Below are 14,151 nucleotides of genomic sequence, written 5' to 3' on the forward strand. Positions count from 1 at the left end.
GGGGGGGGGGGGTGTACAGTCTGTCTGGGGGGTGACAGTGTACAGTCTGGTGACAGTGTACAGTCTGGTCTGGTGACAGTGTACAGTCTGGTGACAGTGTACAGTCTGGTGACAGTGTACAGTCTGGTGACAGTGTACAGTCTGGTCTGGTGACAGTGTACAGTCTGGTGACAGTGTACAGTCTGGTGACAGTGTACAGTCTGGTGACAGTGTACAGTCTGGTGACAGTGTACAGTCTGGTCTGGTGACAGTGTACAGTCTGGTGACAGTGTACAGTCTGGTGACAGTGTACAGTCTGGTGACAGTGTACAGTCTGGTGACAGTGTACAGTCTGGTGACAGTGTGTACAGTCTGGTGACAGTGTACAGTCTGGTGACAGTGTACAGTCTGGTGACAGTGTACAGTCTGGTCTGGTGACAGTGTACAGTCTGGTGACAGTGTACAGTCTGGTGACAGTGTGTACAGTCTGGTGACAGTGTACAGTCTGGTGACAGTGTACAGTCTGGTGACAGTGTACAGTCTGGTGACAGTGTACAGTCTGGTGACAGTGTACAGTCTGGTGACAGTGTACAGTCTGGTGACAGTGTACAGTCTGGTGACAGTGTACAGTCTGGTGACAGTGTACAGTCTGGTGACAGTGTACAGTCTGGTGACAGTGTACAGTCTGGTGACAGTGTACAGTCTGGTCTGGTGACAGTGTACAGTCTGGTCTGGTGACAGTGTACAGTCTGGTGACAGTGTACAGTCTGGTGACAGTGTACAGTCTGGTGACAGTGTACAGTCTGGTGACAGTGTACAGTCTGGTGACAGTGTACAGTCTGGTGACAGTGTACAGTCTGGTCTGGTGACAGTGTACAGTCTGGTGACAGTGTACAGTCTGGTGACAGTGTACAGTCTGGTGACAGTGTACAGTCTGGTGACAGTGTACAGTCTGGTGACAGTGTACAGTCTGGTGACAGTGTACAGTCTGGTCTGGTGACAGTGTACAGTCTGGTGACAGTCTGGAGGAGGGGTTGGAGGAGGGGTTGGAGGGGGAGGGGCTGGAGGAGGGGCTGGAGGAGGGGTTGGAGGAGGGGTTGGAGGGGGGGTGGAGGACTTACACAGCGTGGGCCAGGTCCGGGGGTCTCTCCGCCTGCTCGGGGAACACTGGGTGGGGGGGTTCTCCGATGGGAACACAGCCCAGTGATTTACTGATGGCGTGGCTCAGCTTTTTGGCCGGAGACTTCTGTGAGGAGGGCAGAACAAAATGTGACACATTATTGATTGAAAACTTTATTTAACAGATTGCAGAATGGGTACAATACAGTACGGCTCAATACACACAATTGTTAAGAGGATGCAGACCAGAGAAAGACTTTCGTCTTGTTTACATCAGGGTCCCCCATTTTCAATTCATCAAGACATTTATGACATACACAACATACAGATATACAGTATTGTGTGAGAAAAATAAATCATAAAAAAGATATACTGTACATCCAAAGGGGAAGAAACTGTACATTGGAGGGGGTTGGGTGGGTGGGTGGGTGTGTTTGGACATTTACCGGGGCCAGTTTCTAATTGCAGCCTCCCGTAGGTGCTCTTTGAGAGCGGTTTTGAAGGAGGGTAGTGATTCACATTACTTTACGGCTTTGGGTAGGGCGTTCCACATTGTTGTGGCATAATTGCGAAACGTGTTTAGTCCCTTGTTTGAGCCGAATCTGGGTTGAACATGATTTGTGGAGCGCCCTCTGGTGGTGTGGTCGTGGTATTCACTGACCTTTGGGAAGTATCGTATAGTATAGAAGTGGTTCTTAACCCTTTAAAGCTCCCCTGAATCCCTTACTGGGTTCAATAATGCAGTTAGTATCGCCTGGTTTTGCATACAGACCCTTTGTTTACATTGTTTATTTTTCTCATATTTTTATATTCAGAGTTCATTATATTGTTTGCACTGTTTAGTGTCTCTCATATTTCTATATTCAAATCTAATTATATTGCCTATATGTATGTATTTCTTCTATTACCCTGCCCATGCCTGCCCATCCCCTCCCCCCTCCACCATGCTGCTATGACCCAGAATTTCTTAAAGGGATCAATAAAGGAATATCTGATCTTATCTCTTATAGTATGTGTTTCTTATGTATGCACTAAGTGAGTCACTACAGACATAACCATAACAGTTGTATTTCTATGGTAAGTATTAGTGTGTGTACAAATCACAGGAATATAGTGATTCACCACAGATTTCTATAATATTCCACTATAGATATACTATGGTTAAATTATTATAGTATATAGTGTATATATGATACATATATTATAGTATGTATGTGGTAAATCTATAATGTGTACAAAAGAAACCCACAGAAACAGATTTTAATCTGATTTGATTCACCATAAATCACTATGATATTCCACCATTAATATCGTGAATCACTACAGTATCAGTATGTCTGTGGTAAGTTTCAGTTTCAGTTTAGACTGTATATTTGAACAGGGACAGCACACGTTAATGAACATAAATGTAAATGTGTGAGACAGTGTTGGCCAAAGCAAGTTTTCAACTGTTGTCCCTGCCCCCGCTAAAAAATAAAGCATAACATATATGGCATACAGGTAATTAATTAAGAACAGGTTAAAAACACAGCATGAAAAATATTTACATCAGACATGTACAGACAAGTCTACAGCGTGTATCAAAAACACGCCACAGAAACTATACAGGTTTCACTATAGTACATTATGCCGGGGTGCTCGGTTCACTCTGGCGTCCGAGACCTTCCCAAACCATCCTTGGTATCGGTGGGACACTGAGTGGGAAGCGCAGCGCCCTGGTTTCAATCACACGCCGTGATGACTGAGCGCGGAGGAAGCGGCACGACACAGACAAGACAATCAGTAATACAAACTATGGAGAAGATGGAGGGAAGGGTGACCGTTCTGAAGTTACACAAACATACAGGCTAGCTATTATAGAAATGAATGAATGAATGAATGAAGTTTATTTTTCGGTCTTGTTTACAGACAAATCAAACACACTCGTGTGGACTTACAAAAGGAAAAGAAAAAAGAGAAGAAAAAAAATACACAAATGTACATTATTCAAGGCAAGCTCGCACACAAAATCCAAAATCAACGACCGGGGAAAAAAGGAATAGGCTGAATGAAGCACATGCTTATTTTTGCCTATCCTTTACAAATCCCTAAAAACTAAATATATTTTAATATAAGAAAGAAAATATGCTGCAAGATATAATTTTTTTGAAGAAATTTTTTTTTGATGTTTTACTCAAAACTGTACTCCTGAATTATTTTATCCATTAAGGCTTTTTTTAACCCTTTCACTGCCACACGACAGAAGGTTAACCCTTTAATATCACACAACCGACGGCGATGCTCCATCATTAGCATCATTAGCTCCGCATCCGCGGAGCTAATGATGCTAATGATGGAGCATCGCCGTCGGTTGTGTGAAAAGGGTTAGAGAAGAAAAAGATAAATCATCCTACTGTACACGCACAGAGCAATAATTGACTTCTCTATTGTTTTGGACGTAGGATGACGATGGGGGGGGGGGGGGGGGGGGTAGGGGGGCACAGGGCTCTCTGCCTTACCCAAGACGAGTGCTCTTTCATCTGGTGCTGGTTGCTATGGGGACCGTTGGCATGGCCACGCCAGAAGCAGCTCTGACAGAGCTGGTAGCCATGGCACTGTTGGCATCGGTAGCGGAAACCCATCATACTCTCACTCCGGCAGTAGGAGCACTCCACCGGATGGAAGACTGGAGGACGGGAGAGGAGAGGTCAGCTGGAGCAACTAACTCAGGACCAACATGAGTTAAAAAAATATTATATATATATATATATAAGTATTTTATTATTTTGCAGTGAATCATTGTCTAACACGTGATTGCTCAGTCCTCTGTTCCACTGTGTGTGTGTGTGTGTGTGTGTGTGTGTGTGTGCGTGCGTGCGTGCGTGTTGCGGCGTGCGTGTGTATACGTGTGTGTGTTACGTGTGTGCGTGCGTGCGTGCGTGCGTGTGTGTGTGTGTGTGTGTGTGTGTGTGTGTGTGTGTGCGTGTGTGTGTGTGTGTGCATGCATGTGTTTTCTATTGTGCAACCTTATGCACTATACTTAAAAAAAATATGACTTATTTTTATTATATTTTGTACGTGAATTATATATATGTGTGATTATATACTCGTTTTACAGTTATTATTTCAGTTTGGGGGGTGGGGGTTGTTTTGTATTTATTTATTTTAGACTTTTATTTTTTATTTTATTATTATTGTTTGTTTACTCAAAAAGAAAACGATATTGTATCCCCTAAATGTTCTACAGAATCTTTTTGAAATAAAAAGATCTTTAAAAAAATATATATATAAATGATATATTCTAATTTGGAACTTACTATTTGTTTGCTATTTTATCGAAATTATGTTTTTAAGTCGCAGGAAATGACAGAAAATGGCTTCTTTCCCCCTCCGGTCTGGTCCGGTCCGCCCCCTAGCCCCCCCCCCTCCGGTCCGGTCCGCCCCTAGCCCCGCCCCTCCGGTCCGCCCCCTGGTTGAGGCTCAGCCCCCCTCCGGTCCGGTCCGCCCCCTAGCCCCGCCCCGCCCCCTGGTTGAGGCTCAGCCCCCCTCCGGCCCCCCCTCCGGTCCGCCCCCTAGCCCCGCCCCTCCGGTCCGCCCCCTGGTTGAGGCTCAGCCCCCGCCCCTCCGGTCCGCCCCCTGGTTCAGCACAGTCTGGTTGAAACCCTCGGGGGAGGCCCGCCCCACTAACTGAGGAGTCTGAGGAGTCTGAGGAGCAGTGGTGGGGAAATATCGATACAGTATAGTATCGCGATACTTTGCGTGGCGATACTGTATCGATACAAGGACACCAAGTATCGATATCTTATTACTTATTTATAAATATATATATTTTTTAAAATACAATAATTGTTTTTGTTTAAGGAAGTTGCATTGTTCATTTCAATACCTGTAATAGTACAATAGTCCACACACACACACACACACACACACACACACACACACGTGTGCATCCAGTTAAGTTGGAATATGACTGTAATACAAACAGTTCAGTTTGTCAGGTACATGCAACACAGATGACAGTGTTGACATCTGTCTGCTGGAGAAAATACCATGTTCTGCAATAAAATGATTGAAGTGAGATGAACAGACTGAAAACTTTATTTGATTAGATAAAACATGTTGACAAAGTTTCACTTTGCAGTTGAAAAACGGTAATAAATCGCAATATATCGCAATATTAATATTGCAATACTCAGCATATCGCAATATATTTTGAATCGCAACACTATCGTATCGTGACTTAAGTGTCATGATAGTATCGTATCGTGAGGAGACCCTCTGGTGACCCCTACTGGGGGCCGTGAGGAGACCCTCTGGTGACCCCTACTGGGGGCCGTGAGGAGACCCTCTGGTGACCCCTACTGGGGCCGTGAGGAGACCTCTGGTGACCCTACTGGGGGCCGTGAGGAGACCCTCTGGTGACCCCTACTGGGGGCCGTGAGGAGACCCTCTGGTGACCCCTACTGGGGGCCGTGAGGAGACCCTCTGGTGACCCCTACTGGGGGCCGTGAGGAGACCCTCTGGTGACCCTACTGGACACCCGGGCGCGGCGCGGCGTGGAGCTGGGAGCCTCACCGTTCTCCACGTTGGCCAGCCGGTGCATGAGAGGTAACCACACCAGGCACTGAGGGGGGGGTCTCACCGTTCTCCACGTTGGCCAGCCGGTGCATGAGAGGTAACCACACCAGGCACTGAGGGGGGGGGGGGTCTCACCGTTCTCCACGTTGGCCAGCCGGTGCATGAGAGGTAACCACACCAGGCACTGAGGGGGGGGGTCTCACCGTTCTCCACGTTGGCCAGCCGGTGCATGAGAGGTAACCACACCAGGCACTGAGGGGGGGGGGGCTCACCGTTCTCCACGTTGGCCAGCCGGTGCATGAGAGGTAACCACACAGGCACTGAGGGGGGGGGGGGGGGGTCTCACCGTTCTCCACGTTGGCCAGCCGGTGCATGAGAGGTAAACACACCAGGCACTGAGGGGGGGGGGTCTCACCGTTCTCCACGTTGGCCAGCCGGTGCATGAGAGGTAAACACACCAGGCACTGAGGGGGGGGGTCTCACCGTTCTCCACGTTGGCCAGCCGGTGCATGAGAGGTAACCACACCAGGCACTGAGGGGGGGGGGGGGGGTCTCACCGTTCTCCACGTTGGCCAGCCGGTGCATGAGAGGTAACCACACCAGGCACTGAGGGGGGGGGGGGGGGGTCTCAACGTTCTCCACGTTGGCCAGCCGGTGCATGAGAGGTAAACACACCAGGCACTGAGGGGGGGGGTCTACCGTTCTCCACGTTGGCCAGCCGGTGCATGAGAGGTAACCACACCAGGCACTGAGGGGGGGGGTCTCACCGTTCTCCACGTTGGCCAGCCGGTGCATGAGAGGTAACCACACCAGGCACTGAGGGGGGGGGGGTCTCACCGTTCTCCACGTTGGCCAGCCGGTGCATGAGAGGTAACCACACCAGGCACTGAGGGGGGGGGGGGGTCTCACCGTTCTCCACGTTGGCCAGCCGGTGCATGAGAGGTAACCACACCAGCACTGAGGGGGGGGGGTCTCACCGTTCTCCACGTTGGCCAGCCGGTGCATGAGAGGTAACCACACCAGGCACTGAGGGGGGGGGTCTCACCGTTCTCCACGTTGGCCAGCCGGTGCATGAGAGGTAACCACACCAGGCACTGAGGGGGGGGGTCTCACCGTTCTTCCACGTTGGCCAGCCGGTGCATGAGAGGTAACCACACCAGGCACTGAGGGGGGGGGTCGGCCATCAACACGTCCAGGAAGGTGTTCAGCAGGATCTTCTTCTGGAGGAAACACAAACACGCGCTCAGTGATGTGATTTTGATGAGTTTTGAAATCTTTATTTCGAACATGTAAATAAATACAAACAATATAAAATCAAAACAAATCATTGATTTCAAGAAATTAAATGACTTTTTTCTTTTTTTTTATAAACAAAAGCAAAACATAACTCAATTTACATCGAGTTCGAAAAGGAGTAGGAAGAAGTATACACTTATTTAATCCTACCCCTTTCCCACTACTCAAATGAGTGTACTCATTTAAAACCTCAAAAAACAAATATATATATATATATATGCAAAACAAAAAACAAAAACTATATATGTAAAACATGAAAGAAATCAAATAAAATTGTAAACACCCGTGATTGTCAAATCCCTTCCTCATCCCTGAGTTCCATCCAGAGAGGATGCTCTGAATAACGTCTGCCACCGTATTCACAAACTAAAGCAGGGGAGTTTAGAGGTTTACCTGCAGGCCTGCCTGCAACAGTCTGTAACTGGTTTTGATATGATGCCTTTTAACCCTTTCACTGCCACACTACAGAAGGTTAACCCTTTACTATCACACTACCGACGGTTACCGGCTGTCGTGTGGCAGTGAAAGGGTTAACCTTCTGTGTATTGTCGCAGTGAAAGGGTTAACCGTTTGGTGGTGCGGCAGTGGAAGGGTTAAGTCTGCACGTTTACATTGCACAATTTTTTATTGTCTTTATTACCTATTCTTATGTCTGAAATGTATGTAATTTTTATTTGGTCAATTTGTGTGCTGATTTTATGCCTATGTTAATTGTATACTAATTGCTGTGGTGCACTCTGGACTGTGGCCCGTCCACGTGTGAAGAGTAGATAGTTATTCATATTTATTATTGTTATATTGTAGAAATGTGTGCATTGAAATGTCTGTAAATGGAATGTGAGGAATGTTCGCATATGCTAGTGCACTTTAGCCTAACTTAGCATAAGACAGATGGATATTCCCACGTGCTGCGATAAGGTAGCCTACTTTAGCTTAGCATAGCTAAAAGTAGCCTGATTGATTATTCATTCTAAAAGCAATGAAAAGATGATGAAGCAATGAAAGATGGTAAATACGGTAGCTTTTATTTTCTGAATAGCTGTATAACGCAGGCCAGGTTTTTCTAGCACCCCGTTCCACCCCTGGGAAGAGTTCCCAGGAGTCCCGACCGACCACCCATCACCACGTGTGCCCACGCGGGACGAGGCAGTGTGCCGGACCGACACAAGATGGCGAGCCAACCCACTGAACCTCAGATCTAGATCAAGGCTATACCCCCGCCTGATCTGATTACCCCTGTTGCCTCAACAGCCTGGTAGGATTGTGAAATTACCTTCCTCATTCCCAGTGAGGAAGTGGATCAGGAATTTGCGAACTAATTGAACTCATCATATCCTTTTCTATGATACGAACTGATTGAACGAGAGCACAAGGACTTCCAAGGGCTTTTGACCCCGTTTCACCTTTTGTATTTTGATATTGTATTTTGTATTTGATTGATGCACATTGTATATATGGGTACTGATATTTCTCCTGTAAGAAGGGAGAGTTAAAGGGTAAATGCACCCAGTAAGATACTTGAACCACTGATATTTCTCCTGTAAGAAGGGAGAAGAGTTAAAGGGTAAATGTACCCAGTAAGATACTTGAACCACTGATATTTCTCCTGTAAGAGGGAGAGTTAAAGGGTAAATTCACCCAATAAGATACCTGAACTACTGACGTTCTCGTGTAAAGAGGACGAGTTAAAGGGTCAATGCACCCAGTAAGATACTTGAATCTCACTGGTAACATATTGATTATAGTTGAATCACTGATGGTTCTCCTGTAAAGAAAGATGGTTTAAAGGGTAATTTCACCTGATAAGGTATTTGCATTCCTATAACCTTGAATATTTCTACTGGTACTTTGTTCGTATTACACCTGCAAAGGAAGAGTTTAAAGGGTAATTTCACCTAATAAGGTACTTGCATTCCCTGCACACTTAAAGGTTTAAATTAATATGTTTAAACACTTACCTACTGAAATGATAAACTGATATAGAGTTTACTGAATGATAAACTGTTATAGAGTTTACTGATCTGCAATTGCAGAAGAAAGATAATGAGTTACTCACGAAAAAGGGATACATCTAATGTCCAACTTGAAACCTAGCTTTTAGCTAGTGATAACCTCAGAGACGTCTGAACCGTGGTTAATGTGGTTAATGAAAAAACCAAAAAAGGGATACTTCACTTTACCTCACTGTATGTATTGCAATTGTCTAGTTAGCGCGCTTGTTGTGAATAAACTACCGCTCACTGTTATGACCTTGTCTCTGGTCTACTACTCCTTTAACTGTGTATATTACTCCTCTCCTCATTCGAACCTAGAACTGGTCCGTGGCGAACAGCTGTTACTGTTAGTGATACAAGTGCTACATGTACATACTTACCAACTGTCTTGCCTGTTTTATAGCAACACTACTATCACCGACATCTAAGAAGGGAGATCCCCCCTTGAACGGCCCTTCTAAGTTTTCTCTCCTCCACATTGCCTGTGGTGCTTTTTTCCTATTGCTAGGTTTTTAGTGAGTTTTTCCTTACCTTCGCGTCTGGGAGCGTTGCATTTATTTATTTTACATGTTATTTTGGATTTCATGGTGTTTTTCGTTTTGTTCTTGATTTATTGTGATAGACTTGGAAGACGTGTCCGGCCCCATGGGGACATTAACGTGTGTTGTCGGGCCTTAAAGAAGACGTGTCCGGCCCCATGGGGACATTAACGTGTGTTGTCGGGCCTTAAAGAAGACGTGTCCGGCCCATGGGGACATTAACGTGTGTTGTCGGGCCTTAAAGAAGACGTGTCCGGCCCCATGGGGACATTAACGTGTGTTGTCGGGCCTTAAAGAAGACGTGTCCGGCCCATGGGGACATTAACGTGTGTTGTCGGGCCTTAAAGAAGACGTGTCCGGCCCATGGGGACATTAACGTGTGTTGTCGGGCCTTAAAGAAGACGTGTCCGGCCCCATGGGGACATTAACGTGTGTTGTCGGGCCTTAAAGAAGACGTGTCCGGCCCATGGGGACATTAACGTGTGTTGTCGGGCCTTAAAGAAGACGTGTCCGGCCCATGGGGACATTAACGTGTGTTGTCGGGCCTTAAAGAAGACGTGTCCGGCCCCATGGGGACATTAACGTGTGTTGTCGGGCCTTAAAGAAGACGTGTCCGGCCCCATGGGGACATTAACGTGTGTTGTCGGGCCTTACAAATAAATGTTATTTGATTTGATTTGTGTATAAAAGTAGGTATATAGAAGGATTATATGCAGGTATATTCAGACACATATGGATATACAGTATGTACAGTGATACAGGTATAAAGCCTTTTGAGAAGCTTTGTAAATAATATGGACCCTGGATACAAATAATAATAATAATTCATTTAATTTGTAAAGCGCTTCTCAGGAACCTGACGTCGCTGACATTAGGCGGGAAAACAAAAGAACATAAGACCACGGGAAACAGGGAGAACAGCACGACACAGAAAACATAAGGCCACAGTAACAAAGATCAGAACAGGTTGGAGGGGATGGGGGGGTTATGGGTGGGGGGGGTTGAAGGCTAGGGAGAACAGGTGGGTTTTGAGGCGGGATTTGAAGGTGGAGAGTGTAGAGTGTAGGGGAGTCTCTGATGGTCTGAGGGAGGGAGTTCCAGAGTCGGGGTGCAGTACGAGAGAAGGCCCGATCACCAACGTTTTTAAGTTTGGATGTCGGGACAGTGAGGGAGGCAGTGGAGGAGGACCGGAGGGAACGGGTGGGGCGGTAGGGGAGAAGGAGATCAGTCAGGTAGGGGGGGCCAGGCTATGGAGGGCTTTGAAGGTGAGGAGTAGTATTATATATGGAGTAAACATGGTGAAATCATAACATCAATCTGACCACTGGTCCCAGAAGGAAGGCGGTGCTCCGGGCCTCTCACCTGTTGGGGGAAGCATGTCCTCCGGGCCTCTCACCTGTTGGGGGTAGCATGTCCGTACAGAGTCCTCCGGGCCTCTCACCTGTTGGGGGAAGCATGTCCGTACAGAGTCCTCCGGGCCTCTCACCTGTTGGGGGAAGCATGTCCGTACAGAGTGCTCCTGGCCTCTCACCTGTTGGGGGAAGCATGTCCGTACAGAGTGCTCCTGGCCTCTCACCTGTTGGGGGAAGCATGTCCGTACAGAGTGCTCCTGGCCTCTCACCTGTTGGGGGAAGCATGTCCGTACAGAGTGCTCCTGGCCCCTCACCTGTTGGGGGAAGCATGTCCGTACAGAGTGCTCCTGGCCCCTCACCTGTTGGGGGAAGCATGTCCGTACAGAGTGCTCCTGGCCTCTCACCTGTTGGGGGAAGCATGTCCGTACAGAGTGCTCCTGGCCTCTCACCTGTTGGGGGAAGCATGTCCGTACAGAGTGCTCCTGGCCTCTCACCTGTTGGGGGAAGCATGTCCGTACAGAGTGCTCCTGGCCTCTCACCTGTTGGGGGAAGCATGTCCCTACAGAGTGCTCCTGGCCTCTCACCTGTTGGGGGAAGCATGTCCGTACAGAGTGCCCCTGGCCTCTCACCTGTTGGGGGAAGCATGTCCCTACAGAGTGCTCCTGGCCTCTCACCTGTTGGGGGAAGCATGTCCTCACAGAGTGCTCCTGGCCTCTCACCTGTTGGGGGAAGCATGTCCTCACAGAGTGCTCCTGGCCCCTCACCTGTTGGGGGAAGCATGTCCGCACAGAGTGCTCCTGGCCCCTCACCTGTTGGGGGAAGCATGTCCGTACAGAGTGCTCCTGGCCTCTCACCTGTTGGGGGAAGCATGTCCGCACAGAGTGCTCCTGGCCTCTCACCTGTTGGGGGAAGCATGTCCCTACAGAGTGCTCCTGGCCTCTCACCTGTTGGGGGAAGCATGTCCTCACAGAGTGCTCCTGGCCCCTCACCTGTTGGGGGAAGCATGTCCGTACAGAGTGCTCCTGGCCTCTCACCTGTTGGGGGAAGCATGTCCTCACAGAGTGCTCCTGGCCCCTCACCTGTTGGGGGAAGCATGTCCGTACAGAGTGCTCCTGGCCCCTCACCTGTTGGGGGAAGCATGTCCGTACAGAGTGCTCCGTGTAGCCGAACGACGGGCCCTCGAACACGGCCGTGGGCAGCTTCAGCACCTCGCGGAGAAACTGGTCGAACTTGGCGAAGACCATCACTCCACTGGAGTCCGAGAGCTGTGAGAAGACATCTGAGAGGGGGGGGGGGGGGGGGGAGAGAGAGAGAGAGAGAGAGAGAGAGAGAGAGAGAGAGAGAGAGAGAGAGAGAGAGAGAGAGAGAGAGAGAGAGAGAGAGAGAGAGAGAGAGAGAACGTCCCGTCCGTTGTCACGATTGATATGAAGGCCATGTGCATCAGTTCAGGCGGTTAATTAAAGGATCATCATGCTCTTTGTAGCTCAGAAAACAGTATTTATGCTCAGATTAGTGCAAAGGAATGTATTAAGTGTCCCTACCAAAGCTCAAATCAAACCTACAGGCATGTGGCAGGTGTTCAAAATATTTCCTTAAATATATTTGACAAAAGATTAACGATACACAATGTTCAAGTGTCAAAACAGTAGACAACTTAAAGCATGTATTCAATGCATTGTATGACATGTGTACAATATACGTGTTCCAACATCGCCCCCGTGTGTATCCTTTGAGCAACTGCACTGCAGAGTGACAAAAGAAATCATGTGTTTAGATAATAATGGATCTTAGGATCATGGCAACAAACTAAGACTATGGTAACGCCTTGAATTTAAAGGAGTACTCCGACATTTTGGGAAATACACTTATTTTGCCATCATCCCCCCCAGAGTCATTTAACCTTTATTTAACCTTTATTTAACCAGGCAGGTCAATTAAGAACAAATTCGTATTTACAATGACGGCCTGGTGAGAGGACAGAAGGTCCCCTGGAAGGGTAACAGGGAAAGGGGACATAAATAATAATAAAATAAAAGAGACAAGAGACAAGATACATCACAGAGGTAAGAGAAATAATTAAAACACACATCAAACAAACAACCAAATAAAATGACACGGTATGTAAATACATGAAGCAGAAGAACAGACCGATTACAGTTAACCCTTTCACTGCCACACGACAGAAGGTTAGCCCTTTACTATCACACAACCGACGGCGATGCTCCATCATTAGCATCATTAGCTCCGCAAATACACGACAGAAGGTAATGCGGAGCTAATGATGCTAATGATGGAGCATCGCCGTCGGTTGTGTGATAGTAAAGGGCTGACCTTCTGTCGTGTGGCAGTGAAAGGACCGGCTGTCGTGTGGCAGTGAAAGGGTTAAAACGCTGGGTGACAGTTGCTGTGTCTCTTGGGGGTGTAAACAGGGTTCACAAACTACAACTTTAAAGATTCATAAGCGGGATATTAAATGTCCAGGCAGGGAAACATCCTGCAGCTGACAGAGGAAATACCATAAAAAGACTAAAGGAGCCTGAGAATGGATCAAACGTAACTCTTTAAAACAGTGTGAACGCTCAACGGCGGCCCGTGTTGGAAAGTACTAACGTGATACACCAGAAAAGAAAAACGTTTCAAACAATGTACGTTTTCTGCCAACAGGCCAAATACAATAGGAATGGTGTCTGTGTTTTCCATAGACATGTATAAAAGCTAGATGACTCACCCGCGCTGCTGGCCAATGGAGACCGACGTTGCCACGTGGCGGCCATCTTGCCACAGGCAGCACGCCCACTCATAACATGAATGTCTATGGTGCATGTACTATTGAAATAACCATAGCTTGCAAAATTCTCAACCGATTTTCAAGCGGTTTTGGTTTGTTATAAACGTCAGAGATGTAGTTGTCATACACAACTAATTTCAACGTGCCAAGTTAATAACGTTTGTAATAAACCAAACCGTTTGTAAATCCGTCAAGATTTCAGCGAGTTAAGAGTATTCTTGTTTGTGCAGATCACTCACCTCACAACAGCTACCATAGAACGTACCAGAATAGTTGACTGTGACAAGATGGCCCCCGGTGAACTACGCTGGAGACTCCGCCCCTTGCACCATCTAGTGATATATATCTATGGTGTTTTCCACCAATGGCAGTGAAGACCTGTGTCTACAGTCCCTCCCCCGCTCTCCCTCTCCCCACCCTCACCGCTCATGTGTACACAGTACACTCCTACACACACAGTACACTCCTACACACACAGTACACTCCTACACACACAGTACACTCCTACACACACAGTACACTCCTAC

General features: G+C 47.5%; 1 pseudogene across 1 annotated transcript in view; it reads right to left on the reverse strand.

Moving 5' to 3' along the window:
- The window catches only part of LOC311225105 (dystrobrevin beta-like), a 107,375-nt pseudogene that overhangs the window by 68,651 nt on the left and 24,573 nt on the right, over window positions 1-14,151 (reverse strand). The window contains exons 5-8 of the transcript in view: window positions 11,961-12,115; window positions 6,769-6,875; window positions 3,597-3,763; window positions 1,101-1,225 (exon numbers count right to left, since the gene is read on the reverse strand). The product of the transcript in view is annotated as a dystrobrevin beta-like (transcript). The remainder of the gene's footprint in view (window positions 1-1,100; window positions 1,226-3,596; window positions 3,764-6,768; window positions 6,876-11,960; window positions 12,116-14,151) is intronic.

The sequence above is a fragment of the Notolepis coatsorum genome (assembly GCF_963971535.1).
Source record: "Notolepis coatsorum genome assembly, chromosome: 3".
Lineage (NCBI taxonomy): Eukaryota > Metazoa > Chordata > Actinopteri > Aulopiformes > Paralepididae > Notolepis > Notolepis coatsorum.